This window comes from Taeniopygia guttata, chromosome 1 (genome assembly GCF_048771995.1).
Source record: "Taeniopygia guttata chromosome 1, bTaeGut7.mat, whole genome shotgun sequence".
NCBI classification, from domain to species: domain Eukaryota; kingdom Metazoa; phylum Chordata; class Aves; order Passeriformes; family Estrildidae; genus Taeniopygia; species Taeniopygia guttata.
The window spans coordinates 80344385-80361407 of NC_133024.1; the positions used below are offsets into that span (position 1 = coordinate 80344385).

Consider the following 17023-nt stretch of genomic DNA (forward strand, 5'->3'; position numbering starts at 1 on the left):
TTAATTTTAACTGACCATACCAGAGATATATATTTAATTGACCAATGTTATTTTTAATATTTTCTTGTTTATTGGCATACATTTGTATGTGTGTGTTAAAACCCAGCAAATCCAGCTAATTCTCTATTTGTCTAGCAAACCTTAGGAGTGGTTGCATTTCTTTTCTGTCAGGAAATTAAGTGAAAATGTATATCACGAGAAGATTACCATGTTGAGAAAGAGAAAGCGGGATGAGTTTTTCTTCCTCCTGGGACTTTCTGCAGATTTACGAATTTATTGTCCAAAGTGCTTAGTGCTCCATCATTGCTTTTTGTCTTGGCATGCAGTTTGCTCTTTTTATTCACTGGCAATTACCTTCTGCTCAGAGGTGCAGCTAAGCATCTCTAAGAAATGTGCTTCTTTTGCTGGCTGTCTTCCTGTTTGTTCTTCTGCTGATATTTGTCACTTTGTTTCTTTTTTTCCCTTCTAATCTCTCTTTTAACTTTTAATTTCTCTTGTGTCTAAGGAATATATATACATACAAAGTGGCTATTTTTCTCTGATTCTTCCTTTTCTTTTGTCTTGGTTCAAAATTTGCATATTCAGATCATTCTTTTCAGGCAGAACCTTCTATAATTGCCCATCTTTAACATTATGGGACCTACAGCAAGGTCATTACTTATTACCAATCATAAGGGCCATGACTAGAAAGCCATTCCTATAAAATTTCTATATGTCCTGAAAATGTATAAAAGAGTTAGCATATATCTGGAATCCAATGGACTTTTTTTTTCCCTGTGAGTTCTGTTAAGTTCACAGAATACTTTTCCCTGCTTTACAGGACTGAGGTGACTGGGTGAAATTGCTCAGATGCCTGAGGCAACATACTGAGCTGTCTGGAATGATAATGATTATTCAAATGATAATCATGCAAATGACCCAGATTTCTTTCTTGCTGTGTGTTGACAAATGGCTAGTCAGTGACATCTCTGCTGTCTGTGGTTCTGTGGCCAGTCACGTTTGGGTACTCGTGTAGATAAGCTGTATATAGCAACAATGACAATAAGGCAGATCAGGAGTTTGTTGTCTAAATGGCAGCGTGTTTAGTGAACACACTATCTACTGCAGCTGAATTTTGTTTTTTCTTTCTGTTGTACTTCATTGTCTTTATAGTACAAGTTCATCTCTGTATTATGTTAATTCAGAATATGCAGCCTATTTATAACCAGTGGTTGCCAATTTGCATTACTTAATTTTGTCTAAGTATTTGTCCTGAACTGTGTGCAAACCAGGATAACACCAATATTTTGTTTCACTTACAGAGTTTATAGTTGCAGGCTCACAGTTTAGGTGAGATAAAAAATTATTTATACTGGAAACATCCCCAGTGGCACCCACTTGCCTCCCTGATCTCTCTGATTATGCTATGGGAAGATTTCCATCTAAGTGAGCATTCTATGGTGAATCTGCCAAACAGATTAGACTTCAAAAATAGCAGTCCTGTAGCAAAGGAAACGATGCTCTACACAACTCCTCTTTTTTCTATTTCTGGACCTTAGTAGAGTTAGCTTACCTTTATATCCTGTGTTTTGAGAACTCTTCTCAAGTACTCCTTTGGTCTTGGATTTCAATGTTTTTCTTTATCTGTTGTTTGTTTTACATATGACTTCTCATTGTATCCTCTTCCTCTTTGCAACCTGACCATGAATTAATGTCCCACTCTTGCTCCTACAGCTATGGGATTCAGAAGTGCAGATGCTCAGAACAGTGTTTCTGACTGTAAGAACAGTGATGTCCCTGGTGAAACAGTTGCCTTCTAGTCTCTGTTTTGTGTATTCATAATTAATATTGTCTCCCCCTCTTTCACTCCTCTTTAACCTGTTAATGGAAAAGAAATAGGTCAAATGATGGAAGGAAAAACCTGAAAATCAGGTAGAAACAGCAAAGCAGCAAGATATAGCTAAAAAGTATACAGGAAAATCTTAAGCAAAAGGATAAGAAGATATGTGAAATATGAGGGAGGTACCATGACCCTCTGGCTTGCTAGTAGTTGGCCTTGGAGCATCTCTTCCACATGATCATGGGTCAGACAGAGAAAATCTATACCCATTCTCTCACCTTTTAGTCAGTTCTCTGCAGTATCTTTTTCTCTCCAGACAAATATAGTAAAAAAGAAATGCCCCTTTCTGTCTCTGCTACAAACCTGATGCCATTAAAATGCACTTTAAACACTAAAAGAAAGAACCCAAAAATAAACCCTCAAGATAGCATTTCTCTGAATACCTTCTAACGTAGAAGAAGGGCTTAAGCAGATGCTTTCAAAAGTCCAAAGTTTTCCAGAGGAGCACATTTGTAACTGCCCAGAGTCCCACTGGTAGAGTACCACTTGCAGAATACACTCCTGCACTTGTGGAATTTTGATGAAGCATCATAAGATATGGTCCGCACATTTTTATCCCAACTGTTGCACTTGCAATGAAGCGCTATGGACATAAGGAGCATGTGCATCATTAGTTACTCAGGTTTGCAGCTTATACTGATTTTGATTCCCCACCTTTCTGGCTCTAAAACCTCCTAACCAGTTAAATAACATAAAGAAAGAGAAAGTCTGAATGGGCCATACACTTTGAAAATCTTTATTAGTTTGACCAAAATATTACGGTTGATATAGCCGCACTCTTTTTATTTGAAACTGGCTTGTATTCTTCTGGTTAGGAGAAGAAGCAGAAAGAACTACTACTTATCTGTAAAAAAAAGCGTTGACTGCTTGTAGACACTTCCCTGATTTAGAATCTTACGTTGCTCATCATTCTGTATGCCAGCTGTCTCCAAAAAGAATACATTAAAGGATTTAACTGCTACAAAGATAAGATCATAAATGAATACATGAAAAACTACACATAAGGTAAGACATTTTTAATAGGATTGAAATAAGAAAGATATTTAGGACAAGGGGAGTTGGCATTAAGTAATGCCAGAGGAGGTTTAGATAGGATGTTTGGAAAAATTTCTTCACTGAAGGGGTTGTCAAACATTGGAACAGGTTGCCCAGGGAAGTGGTCAAGTCACCATCCATGAGGATATTTAAAAGATGTGTAGATGTGGTTCTCAGGGACATGGTTTATTGGTGGACTTCTCAGTGCTGGGTAAATGGCTGGACTTCTGGTCTTAACAGTTAGACATAAAAGATTCTGTGACTCAATGATTCCATGAAATCTAAGTTGAAGAAGCAGAAGAACTCAGAGACTCTGCATCAGGTGGCTGTGATAATTTCTGCAGAGCACTGAGCACTGCAAGTGGTCTGACAACAAAGGAAGTTGACATTGGTGCCAATTCGGATTGACTCCTAAAATTTCTTGCCATTGTATAGAGTGTAACACACTAAACTGGAAGGGAGAATCCCTGAAACACAAATCAAAATGAGATGAGGTAAATTGAATTAAATTTTCAAAACTTTTCCATGCATTGGATTTGTTTGGGAAATATTTCATAAGACAGCATAATTCCTCTCCCTCCTAACCAATAAAGACTTCTTGAGCCTTACAATATTGAAATATTAAAAAGAAAGACATACTTAGCCCCAAAATATAAGTTCCTAAAATAGAAGGTGTCTCAGAAATACCGAAAGAGAAATTGCTGTACACTAAATTTTGCTGCAAAATCCCCTGTGCACCACATAAATGACAATATTTGTTTCAAAATCGTTGTCATGTAACCTGTGATTCTGAAAATCCATATAGGAACTTTGTTTATCTTCTGTACAAATGTGTGCCTTATATGAGTTAGTCTATCTCTTACTGCAGAGAGAAGTCTTCATTTTCAATATTCAAATGACAGTGATTTTTTTCCACTTTTTCTTTTTTTAAACCTGAAGATTGCAAAAAAACTGTTCCTGTATACAAAATATTTCTTTACTCGTGTAGTGCATTTAAGTGGTAGATAAACTGTGCAAGAATTTCTGAAGAGCAGGAAGTCTCCAAAGAGCATATAAAATCAGTAATGACCTCAAGGAAATTAACCTGCATATACTAAGCAAAAATGTCATTCTATACTGGTATAGCTGTCTTAAAACAGATGCCGCACAGATGCCGGCATTGGTTCCAGTGGAACAGGAATCCTCTAAGGTTTACATTAGGAACTAGCTGTTAAGCTTATAGTTAATTGAGAAAAATGAAAACCTTTCTCCCTGCCTGCTGTTTGATGTAGGCCAAATTAAGAAAAAATTTCTGTGAATGATGTTTGTAGTTCCTGAAGTCAGGGTATCAAAGAGACTCAAGCACGTTGGGCACACTATGCTACAACCAAACCAGTCAAAACCCTTGGTCATCAACTGGCCATGTACTGGTCCATCTTCAGAAGCAGCCAGGGCAGGTAAGCATGGGGTTTATAAAAATGGTTATTTGATGGAAGAATGGGAGTAATAAGGATCTTTGGGTTGAAAGACCAGCCTTCAGCCTTGAGGTTGTTTTAAAGTGTCCTGAGGAAGTGCTCAGCAGGTTCCCTTTACAGTTAAGACCGAAAAAGGATCCTGTCTCCAAGTATCACTGGTGGCCCTTTCTGCAAGGCAGTGAAGGCATTATTTACCCACCAGAAATATGGGAGTTGTGTTGAAAACTGAGTGCTGTAGATGAAACATCCCAGATACCTGTTGAAAATTCCTCTCCACAAGGAACAGATGGTTGCATGAGAGAATTTGTATTTGCGCCAACAGAATCATTCCAAACACCCACATCGTGAAGGTCACTAAGTGCAGAATTAGTACAGACATCAGCTTTAGGATGATGGTTGCCAAGTCCTGGGAGCACCTGGCTGAAACTGAAACATAATCATCCTGGGGTGAGTCATGTTTGGTAACTGTATCCCGAGTAAACCAACCAAATGCATATCAAGCTGAAATAAAACATTATTAGTTCATTAAATTACTTTTAAAAAGCAATTTAAAATCATTGGATCAGTAGCACAAAAAAGAGGATAAAGAGCCAAAGACTGGATTCCTGGAACAAACTTGCATGCAGAACTACAAAGTCTTAGGCTTCCTGCCAACCAGCAGAATATCTTACATGAGAAGCTCCAAGAAGCAGCTCACTTCTAGCAAGAAACACTAAACACTAGATAACTCTTGCTAGAAAGCACTAGAAAGGGAATGCTGCTCTGAATACAGCAATACAGTTGAAAGTAAATTTCCAAGGAATTTAAGATTTTGTAAAAGGAGGAATTAATGTTTATTATTCAATTTAAATGCCTAAAGGGAAGGTGATTCTGTCCTCCTAATGATCACAATCTTCTCCAAATGACACCTGCTTTGCCTTGCCCAAAAGAAATGGCCAATGTTCTAGATTTTGACACAAAATGTTTCAGTACTTTGGAGTGGACACTTTGAGCAGAATTCCTCCATTTTCTTTTTTTCATTTTTTTTTTTACACATTTCTTGGTCCTTGTTCTTGGTTCCAGTTTAAAATTATCAGAAGTCAATTATAGCCTTTTAGCAAGAACTTGGATTGTCAAGAGAATGAACTTTTGATAAGCTTCTTGGCACACTAAGTCTGAGTAGGAGGCTATCTTTTCTGAAGAACCGTGCAGGTAATTACCAGATGTTTTTGTACACTTTCATCTTTCTTCTGGTCATGCTATTTTTTCATTATTCTTCATTTCCTTGTTGTTCCCAGTCTGCAGATTTACCTGCAGTAGTATTGATTTTTTTTCCTGTCTCTTCATGAGCAATGTTTACTTGGCCTCACTTAATCAAATCTGTTTCTTATTTTCTGACTCTAGACCTTCAAAGTGGTTCTGAGTAGGAAACAGACTACATTTTGTTCTAATTCCAAAATAATTCATTTGTCCCTTCCAGATGAAGCTTTTATCCTACTCAGCTGTTCTTCTATTCATGCTCCTCCTGCCTAGCTAACTCTGAAACCAACTTCTTCCAGCCTAGCCAGTTTTTCCATGGAGGGCACTTCATTTCAGATTTGGGTTCAGGGTTATTTTTACAAATTTCTCTGGCAACATTCACTGTTGCCATCATCTGCAAAGAAGGAAAACAAGTGTGAAGAACATTTATATCCTAAAATGGTTTGCTCTGGGCTTAATTTGCATGTCCATTCTGGTGAAAGAAGTATTTATATCTATGTTAAAAATAACATTGACAGCTAAATACTCTAGAGTTCTCTCCCCTCTTCACCTTCCCTATGTAAATTGTTGTAAATCTTCTTTATTTTTTAAATATCCCAACTTCCTAACATCTCCAAAATTAGCTTTGTTCTGCACAAATCATTATGAGACAGTCCTTACAGAGAAAGAAATTATAAATATTTTTGTCATATTCCAGTAATCTTCTTCACTCAAATATTTACATTTAGTTAATGATGTAATTTAATAATTAAATAATCATATATAGAGAATCATATTCAGGGATTCCTGAAAGTCCTGGTCTCCACACAGGTAATATCTACTTAACATTCTCTATTTCCAAACATCCTATTGCCTGGACTATTTTGTGTAACTATACCTCCAGGCTGCTATTCTTATAACTTTAGTTTCATTTTCTCTTCTCTTAAGTCCTGTCCTGAAAGGTGCTCAGTACTTGTGGTGCAGTCACCTTTATTTCCATTTAAAATCAATGGGAAAGAATGATGTTCACTCTTTTGTGTTACTTATTCTTCCTGAGACAGAACAGTCAAAGGTTTGCAATATTGGTCTTTCAGATGATTGATGGTCAACCTCATCAAATTGAAATTCAGACTTTCTTGACCTCTGGCTAATGTTGTTGACTTCATTTAACATTCCATGTTAAATTAAAAAAAAAAAAAATGCAATGCTGTCTCCTTAGAGCTTCCTGTCAGCCAACCCAGACTGAACTAGGGAATATGAGTATATTTTGCTTTGTTGAAGCTGTCTCAAAAAACTTTCTTTTGGTGATCTTTTCCTAGAATAACCTAATCTTTCTTCAGTCTGCTATGTTGCAATTATTTGAGTTAATTCCTATTTCTGACACACACTTGAAGTGAAGAAATCCAGGAAGATATATTCCATCATTGATCCTGAAACCAGATAAATTTTCATACTAGTTAGAGCTCAGCATAAGCTAGACAAAAGGGTAAATTTTCCATCTTAAATTTTAAACGAAATGAATATAGCAAAAATCAGGACAGTTTCAGATATTCAGGAACCACAGAGAAGAAAGTAATACCCACTGTTCCCATGACTAGATGGATGTGTCACAGGATGCACTGAACTAACTTGACCTCTCTGGAAGTGAAATGAGTGGGTTCCCTTCTGGTCAATGAATAGAAAAAGTGCATCTCTGGAGAGTAATTCTTGTTTTGAACACTTGTTCTGGACTACAGAGGGAGCTTAAAACCAGTCTTAGGCTGGACATGGCATCATTCAGGTGTCTAAATGTAGATACCTGCAGTGACATTTTTGGAACTCAAAAAAGTCATAGGCCTTTCAGAGATACTGCTTCAGTTCTGTCATGTTTTGGACCTTTAAAAGGAGCAAAAATGTTATACTGTGAAGAATTCTGCCTAAATAAGAATTTCTGAGATTAACCCTACAAGGACAAGGATACAAAACTGCTGGAGTGGATGATGGATGAACAAAGTGTACTGTAATAAGACAGAAAATGAAAACTTCCTAGAGAACATAGCACTTTAGAAGACTATTTGTAATACAGCACAAATATTGGTCAGAAAGACAATATTGCAGTTTATTTTCACAGACTAATATGAACAAGTCTGGGTTCAAAATTCAATATCCAAGTGAGACAACAAGTTGGAAAAATTATGAATAAAGCAACAGCAAAACTGGAAGAAAACTAAGACAAAAAGAAACCTTTCAAGTGTAATTAAACAAAAGCAAAGATAAATCCTAGTGATGATTTATAACTGCGCAACACGTCAGCAGACAGGAAAGATTTGGCATGGGGGAAGAAAGTGGTCATTAAATATTATTATGTGCATTAGGACTATAATAAGTTCTCAAGTGAAGGAAGTAACAACCTGCAATTGATAGCAAAAAGGCATGTTCTGAAAGAAGGAAGATTTTACAACCTTGCACAGGAATATTTAGCAGAAATCCAGTCAAAACCGACAATATCAAGAAAACACAAGCAAAATAATCGGTCATTGAGGGGACTTTTGAAAGACTGTGAGACTGAAGCAAGGACAGACTTTAACATATAAGGAGTTTGGTTTTATTTTACTGATCTGTCTTGAGAGCAAAGACAAAAGTTGGACAAATGAAATGAATCCACATCAGTGGAAGAACAATGGAAACAGCAGATGACAAAGGTAAGTTCGAAGGAGGATACATAGAGAAGAGGTTTCTGTCAGGAAAGTTAAGACTGTTCAAGACACTGTTAAAGAGATAAAAATTAAAGATTAGAGAAGAATCACTTTAAAAATTAAAATAGCTGCTCTGACAAACTGATTGCAAAACACTGATGCCAAACTATGAAAGTTTCTTTTTTTTATTTATTTTTTTTTTTTTTGGCAGAAGAATATAGTTGTTTGGCTGATTTCAAAGACAGCTGTACTGGCAACAACTAAATCGTTTCTGGGTCAGTCACATGGGTGTATGTAGCTTGTTTCAGCATGAGTGTTCTCCCAGTTCTCTGTTTCTCTCTCACAGGTTTTCCCCAGTGTCTACTCTTTGATTCAGATGGATATTAACAATAATGTATTTAATGAAAACATTATGTAAATATTTTATGAAACCTCTGTAAATAATTTTTGTGGCTGAAAGGAATAAGTTGTAATGGATATGCTGTGTAAAAATTCTTTCTGATTATTTTAAGAAATCATATGTTCTCTCAATTCCATTTAGCTGTAATGATGTTTAGTGATGGAAACACATTGAAAATATGTTTTTAATGTTATGGGACTTTCTTATTTTGCTATATCAGCACACAACTGTACATCCAAAATTGTTTTGCTGAAGAGCATAACAGAATCTGAAAATATGGATAGCATTTCAAAGACATAGAGGATGGTAAAGGGAGTTCTTAATGGTAGATGTCTTGACCTTTGAAATGAATAATGTCTGTTATAATATTAGCCTAGATTTATACAGAAGTCTATATAGTTTAATGGTCCAAACTCTACACTGCCAGGAAACAGAAACAGCCTAGGGAAACTGGAAAAGACCTGATAATCCCTGCATGTAATGTCTGCCTGAGCAGGTGAGGAGCCAGGCAGAGCCACATACTGCAAATTCTGTGGAGCTCCAGGAATACCACGTCCTTAATTCAACCTTTGTGCATGAGGAGCGGAGACCCTACCTCCCTACACTGGGTCAGAAGCCTCATTTTGTGGTTACAGGGCATGTGGAGAAGATCAGCTGTGATTACAGAAGGATTAGTAAGTGTGCAGCTATTTTAAAAATCCTATTTCTAATCAAATATATACTTGCTTCCAAAAGGAATCGGGTTTGTGCAATTAGGGTGCCTCTCTTCCCAACTTACTCTCCTTTTGCACCTATTAGGTGGTTTTCACTGGATTTAATGTGACAGACCAAAATTTGTGTGGGTTTTGTTGGGTGTATGTGGGATTTTTGTTGAGGGTTTTTTTTGTAAAATTAATTTTTGTGATGATTTTGGAATGATTAAGAGAAAGAGTTGCATATTTTGACAAGGGAAAAAACAAATACTTTTATCATTAATGTAGGAAGAAGAAACATAAGAACTAACACAATGTCAGGAACTAATATACCTACTGTTTCTGATATGATTTCTTCTAAATTTGAGATTATGGAGATTCATTCTTATCAACATTATTTTTTCCCCACTGAATGGGAAGATTTCTGCCCAAGTATAAGCAAAAGTTTGGTTACGGTAAAAAACGCTACCATAAAGATCCATGTTTTCCTCATTTTGTAATACAACATTGTACTGGGCTATGCTTTCTAAATTGACAATCCATGTATTAATCATCACTATTTATATTCATTTGTATAATGACTGTAAAAAACCCATTCTAGTCATTATTTCAATCCCTGTCTTCTGGTCCCAGACTTTTTCTCTTTTTCAGGCATGATTATAGGGTAGGGAACAATTTGTTAAAAAAGCTGAAAACTGAATGGAGTTTGGATAAAGATATTTAGTTGCAAACATTAGTGACAAACACTAATGTGCAGATTCATGGAAATCAAATCACCATGGAATTAAATTTCTACTTGTTGGCTTTTCAAACAAAAAGATGAACTTTGCTTTCAGTTTCAGAGAGGAAATAAATAAGATTTTTGTTGTTTGATTTTTTTTCTCAAAAAATAAGCTTGAAGTCTGAGCCAACTGACTTTAAAAGACATTAGAATCTGTCTAGTGCTCTATTAGATTTTATGATCAAGTTAATGGCTAATGATTTGTGCTGGTATATCAGCACCAAAAGACATATTTTATGAACTCCAATGCATGGATTCATGTGTGACTTGTGATATTGAATCATAGTGTGCATAACTCAAAACAATTTTGTATTTACTTTTGCTGATCGTACTTCCTTACAAAAATTGCTGCCCTAAAAGGTAGACAATGCTTTGTAAGGGTGATTTTAATTTAAAAATCATTTTTTTTATGTTAGTGGCAGATTTTTCAGTCTATGGCCCTAAGAAAGATTGGTAGGAAGAAGAAATACCTTTTATGAGATTAATAAATACATCAGAAATGCTCAAAACCAACTCCAGAACAAAACCTCCCACTCCACAGCTCTTGATACCTAAACTCTTATTGTACTGATGCTATTTTTCATGCGTGGCAAAGTGGGTCATTTTGAACACAAAATCCAAAGTTTAAAATAATCATAAGTGTTTTAGTATTCATTCAGTGAACAAGTATGTTTGGAACAACAGATACTTGACACAGCTTGAACTGAAGGTGACCTGGCAGTGCCAATCTGCAGATAGTATTTAGTTATATAATTTAAAGGCCTTCACATTTTTCTATCTAGGTGTCTGGGGCAGGTTTCCTCTTTCGTACAAATCATGTGGTAACCTTTGCTCCCCAGTGGTTTAAATCACATTCTTAAGGGATTAAACTGTTATGACAAAAGAGGAATGTTTAGATATTCTGCTTTGCAGCTAAAAATTTGTCAGATTAGAAATTGTGTATTTTATAATCTCAAGATCAAAGAAGCTTTCCATCAAAGCTTTACGTCCTCTATAATATTTTCCCAACCTTTGTTGAACCTGAATTGTTTTGGATTATCTCACATTGGGTTCACTGAGTACGCCTAGCCAAATGTGGGAAAAAGCTTCCTGCCAAACATTTGAAACACTTCACATATGTAGGGCAGAGGCAGTAAGCCACAGGTATTAGTTTACTGCAGTGACGAAGCTTGCTTTAAGTCTCTTTAACTCTACTTTTATATGAAATGCTTTCTGAGATTAGTATGACAGATAAAACCCCACAGGGCAACCGTTTATCTTCCATTAGGAATACCATTTACTTTCTTTAACCTAGTGACCTAAGTGCTCCTGTAAAGAGTCTCCTTTATAGAGTTTTTACATCTCAATGGATTAAGTATCATCTCTCTGCCGAGGAGAAAAAAAACAAAACAAACAAAACACAGTTCAATTTCTTTAGAAGAATGGTTTGTCAGAGGAGAATAGTTTTTGTCGTTATCCATTTTTTATTCCAGCAGTCATGTTCCCCAAATAGTCACAAAACAGTGATCATTCTAAGCTCAAATTGTCAGTTAATTTAAAATCCACTCACCGAGCCCCTTTATTACATTTTCACTACAGATTTGGCAAGGCAAATAGGAATCCAGGAGGACAGAGAATTCAGCTATTCTCTGTGCTGTGTACTACCTTGATAGTCTTTAAGGTTATTCAGTATAATCTTAGTGAAAAATGCATATTTAGAATAATATTTTTTTATTCTGCTAAAAAACTTAACATTATTTAGAAATATATATGCATATATATAAAACTCACACATAATCAAAGTAAATCTAAACACCTTCCTCAAAGAAATAAACAAAGAAATTATTTAGACATTTCCAAATGTAATTGGAATTCAGCATTCAGGGTGAGGTTCATTCCCCAGGTTCCAATCAGTACATTTTGGGAAAGGGAGATGGCTTCACTTTTTAATGAATATAGTGAAAAACAGTATGCCCAAATCTATGGCAAATATACAAATTATCTATGCCCAAATATACAAAAATGCTAACTGCCTCTTTTGTATTTGCTCTGCTTTATAAAAAATTAGCAATGCTTTTAATGAGCTGTTTGGTATATAAATTGTTGTCTCCTGGTTTGTTTTTTTTTTTTCTGCATTCTTCTTGTGTAACTACTGCACCGTTGCAAATACCTATTCTCCTTTCTCTGCCATGTGCTTATTTAATTTTCTTTTTTTCAGGTCAGTAGCCCATTTTCTTGATTGATTCAGGTACTCTGCATGTACCTGCAGGAGTTAAAAGTAATTTAAGATTCCCTGTTTCACCTGCACTATTTTAGGCCCTGATCTTTTCAATTGTAACATGAAATGGCCCAGTTACTTCACTGGAGCTTTTAAAAGGAGGAGTAACTCACAAACTGTAACTTGCAATATGGTTTCTGTCCATGCTCAAATTGTTTCACTTTAGTCAGAGTTTATAAAAAGCACTGGATGTATTCCATATTGCAAAGGTTTTATTTTTTAACTCTGTATTATTTAATAGCATCTGTATCAAAGCAGCTTATAGGTAGGACTATTTATAGGACTTTAGCTTTTAATGTGAATCTAAGTCTACTGTTTATGGGCCACTTGTAGTAAATATCAATCCTCATATCTTGTGTTTATTTTTCCATTCTCCTGTCCTCAGAATGAAACAGACATCCAGTCCTGTAACAACATCATCCTAGTGTGTGTCTTAACTTACCAGGCCTATAATTATAAGTTACAATGTTAACATTAATTAATTAGTTTATTTCTAAGTGCCAGAATCTTGTGATTTTGTGATATATGAAAAAAATCTCTTGATCATGGTGTGGAAAAATATACTAAAATACTCTAATAACTTGCTAATTAGTAGGAAAAAAAATTCCAAGAAAGACAAATTGTGCCAAAACAATGCCACTGCAGTAAATACAGTCTTCCCATATTCATTTAGCTACAGAATCTCTGCATCCACTGTTCCCTGTGCTTCATTTTCTTCATATGTGGTTTTCCCAAAAATTAAAAGAGAATTTTTAGATTGAAGAAATTAAATGAATGAATGTCTTATGGAGATGCTTAAATATTATTGAAATTGTGATCTGGTAGATCTGGCTGCAAAAAGTGAAACCTTGCCAACAGAAAAAAAAAATCTAGAGAAGAAAAGACAACTTATGCCTGCTGGGATACTTCATCAAACTGTTTTAAAAGACTGAGAAATGAGATTGTACTTACCCATGGTCAAGGGATTTCTGAACTAGAATATTAAACGTTTATTAGAATTAGATTTCAAACAATGTTGGGCGTTTCATGCTTGAGTGACGAAAAGACAATTATTTTCCAGTGTTTTTGCTGCCTCTGGGCACGATTAAATAATGGAATTGCATTCTGAGAAAGATGTGGTTTATTACTTTTAACAGCTTCTCAAGCTGAAGTCTTTATAAATAAAAAGAGCTATAATTTAAAAAAGATAAAAGTCGTATGCCATTTCATCCCTTTGAAACATGGAAGAGAAAGATTTGTGTGGAGTAATACCTATAACATTCAGCATGTAGCTTTCTTGAGGTGGGTATTTTTGAGGGAAAGAAAAAGTGATGCTCCCAGAGACAGAGGCTCTGCTCATACTTGCTTTGTTGTTTTATGCCTCTCACAGCAATGGATTATGCAAAAAAGATGAGTGACTTTGTTGGGACTTGATGAATTTTGATGGCGATTTCACAAGTGCAAAATAAATTAGAAAACCATTCCCCTCCCCCACCATGCCCATCCCATGTCCAGATACTTTAGGCAACTTTGCTGTTCCTGAAAGTCTCCAAACCAGATTGTATCATTTGCAGTCAACTACTGCTCAGCAGAGTCAGTCCCAGAGAAGCAGCACTACCCTGTGTCCAGAACTGCTCAGAAGCTGGGGTCCTGATTTCTTTTAGTTCAGCCCATCTGTGACCTTTTCTGTCCTTACCAGAGCTGTCAGGCTGGTCTCACACACAAAATCTGCTGTGTTGCATATGCACTCAACCACAGCTGAGCCCATTCACCAGAAATCAGCAGCTTTCAAACTACTCTATCTAATGGAATTTCCATTTAACATTCCCAGTGAAGGTGTACTCTTTTATGAAAAACCTGTAAAAATAGGACTCCTTTTTTTTGTTGTTTTAAATTACTTTTATTTCTGTCTTTCAGAAAGAGATGCTCTGCAGAGCATGTTATGGTTAGCTGGTGTTTTTAACGTGGAAAGAAGGTTAAAGGGAATGTTCTGCCCATCTCCAAGGCTGTTCATTAGTGCTTGTCCCTATCTCCTCTCTAGTGGCAGGTCTAGCCTGTGAGCCACCACATAATGAAACCTGTTAAGAACAGTTTTCTATGAGAGGAAGTGTCTGCTACCCTCTCACTTCCTCAAGAGTATTTTAGCTGGGTCAGTTCCTTTGAGCTACTGTGCATCTTCAGAGACTCTGGAGCTGGCAAAGATGGAAGGGAAAGAGCAGCTGAAAAAAAAAAAAAAAAAAAAAGCAGCAGAACTACAGCAATGTTCTTGCTACTGGAATGGATTTGTGCATAATATCAGCAAAATTTAAATCTATTCTGTTGTGTTATTGCACTAAGTCAGGACAACCATGAGATATTATGGCTCCATTTGCATAATATCTTAAAGAATCTGAATGCTTGTCTTCTTCTTAGGTTTTTGAATCTCTTTCAACAGGCCACAAAACCTTCATAGACAACCACTTTCCTTTATAGTAACTGAGATTAAACTTTGTGACAGCAGCTCAAAAAGCAGTACTTGTGTGTCCACTCTCTGACACATCATTATCAAAGCTCCCCTCTTTTTATCAGATTGAAGAATTGTCCCATTTGTACAACTGTTCAAAGTAAATAAATAATCTAGACAATGCTAAGTGCACATGCAATTGAAGCTATTCATTGTTTGGTCTCACATCAAGGAGAAAACGTCAAAGGATTTGTCCAACCAGACCAAGGTGCCAAAATCCCTAGATCTAGCCTTGGCATATAGTACCAAGCAGATGTACTGGATAGGAAAAATCACAGCTGCCAGCTAGCTGATAGCTACCTAAGAATCAGTCAGTGCTAATTTGGTATTTCTGTGCTAGATAAGATCTATGTGGTGTGTCTGTGGGTAACTAAATCTCTGTTTACATTAGGTTGATAAGAATGGATACCATACAGAGTGTCTTAGGAAAGATGTATCCATTTGTGACCACAATCCACATGGCAGCTAATTATTTAAAATGAACGCTGCATCAGAAAATTGCATCTATAAAAGCAGGACTGAAGTGGCACCTTCTTCATGAGATCTTCCAAGGCTTCAAAAAAAGCAATTGTACTTGGGGTTTGAATCTTATTTTAATAAGGCCTTAGAGTCTGCTGTGGACTGGAAATGATCTTTAAAGTAAGTTAAATTGGTAAGAGTAGCAGAACATTCCCTTAAAATAGAAAATAGAGTCTATGGGGACTAGGTTCAATAGCAATGTCCATGGTGATATGTCCCTTAGCTGTATTTTTCCTTCATCTCTTCACTTTTCTCTTTCAATGAAATTTTTTAGGTGTCAGCAATGGTGGAATTTTGTCACATTTATTGTATTTCAAAAAGCATTGATTTTACACTTTAAATGATGCCAATAAACATTTTTTGCATTGTGGCCAAACCTCTCTTGTTTTAAGCACCTGTGAGTGGAATTAGAACTGTCTTCTCAGCCATAAAAAAAGAAAAAAAAAGTGAGAGACAGAGAAAAGAGAGCTATCCACCTCCAAATATAACTACTTTGCGTGCAATAGGCCTGATAATTTCCTCAGTGCCTCCTATCTATTAATTTGCAACATTTCCGTTCCTCCCTTTCCTATATTTTACACTTGCAAAAAAAGCAATATTTCCCAGATGTCTTAAAAAAGATGAAGATAGTCTATCAGATTCAGTCTTCCTTTTTAAACTAGTGTTCTCTCTAATGTCTACATTAATTAAATAAATGCATTTTTAATTGAAACACATGAAGATTTCAAGTCAAACTGAGTTCATGTCCTCAGGCACCCTGTTAATGGAATTTTGGAATGACAGTGCATGCCAACCAGCTGGGTCAGGACCATGTTAAAGCATCATCAAAGTTTTTTTCTCTGATGGCACCAGCCATTGCATATCTATTGTAAAAAGGGAAGTATAAGTCTTCACAATTCTTGTAGAAATAACATCTCTTGAGCTCTCAACATATTCCACATGCAGTTTAGAAGATAATTGAACCAGGTTTGTCTGTTTAAAATATTTTATTTTACAGGCTGTCAAATTTTAACAGCAATTAATGATGTTCATCTACAGGTTTTGTCTTCCCTTTCCAGGACAGAGGAATCATTTACTGTTCTTTCACTCCAAAAGATCTGTGCAAAAGTTCATTATGTACATAGAACAATAAATAGTTTCTGGGATTCATTGATGTTATTCTCAGAGGACCAAAGCATTTTCTTTCTTTATAAAAGAGAATAAGAAGAAAGCATCACAAGTAAACCTGAATAGATACGCATTACAATAGATTATCCTTATGCAAATACAAAGCACAGTCACCATCAGCAATGTCTATACCAAAAAGAAAAAAAAAAAACAAAAACAAAACCAAAACAAAAGGGTGCTTAATTCCCCTGCATTGTTGACTAATGAAGCTTTCCAAGTTATGCACATGCTGCAGCTGCACATCCTTTGTGTTCTACATTGGCCAGGGTTGCTGGAGGCTGCTCTGTACCTTGTCTGCATGAGACTTCCTGGATCTCCCAGGGGAACTTAGCTATCAGTGCAGGCTGTATTCCCAAGACTTATCTGCATTTAATAAACAAAAAAGGTGCAGGAGTCTTATCTGGTCCAGAGACAAACTGATGTAAGCCTATACATTTATTTCCACATTATTTTCCCCCTCAGAT

The 17023-nt window shown here is 36.0% G+C and overlaps 1 long non-coding RNA gene across 4 annotated transcripts in view; it reads left to right on the plus strand.

Moving 5' to 3' along the window:
• Positions 1 to 3923: 3923 nt before the first annotated feature.
• Positions 3924 to 17023, plus strand: part of LOC115495873 (uncharacterized) — a 37133-nt gene continuing 24033 nt past the window's right edge. For all 4 annotated transcript variants that reach the window (XR_012056849.1, XR_012056848.1, XR_003961207.4 and 1 more), the window contains exon 1: positions 3924 to 9335. This is a non-coding gene — a long non-coding RNA (uncharacterized lncRNA). The remainder of the gene's footprint in view (positions 9336 to 17023) is intronic.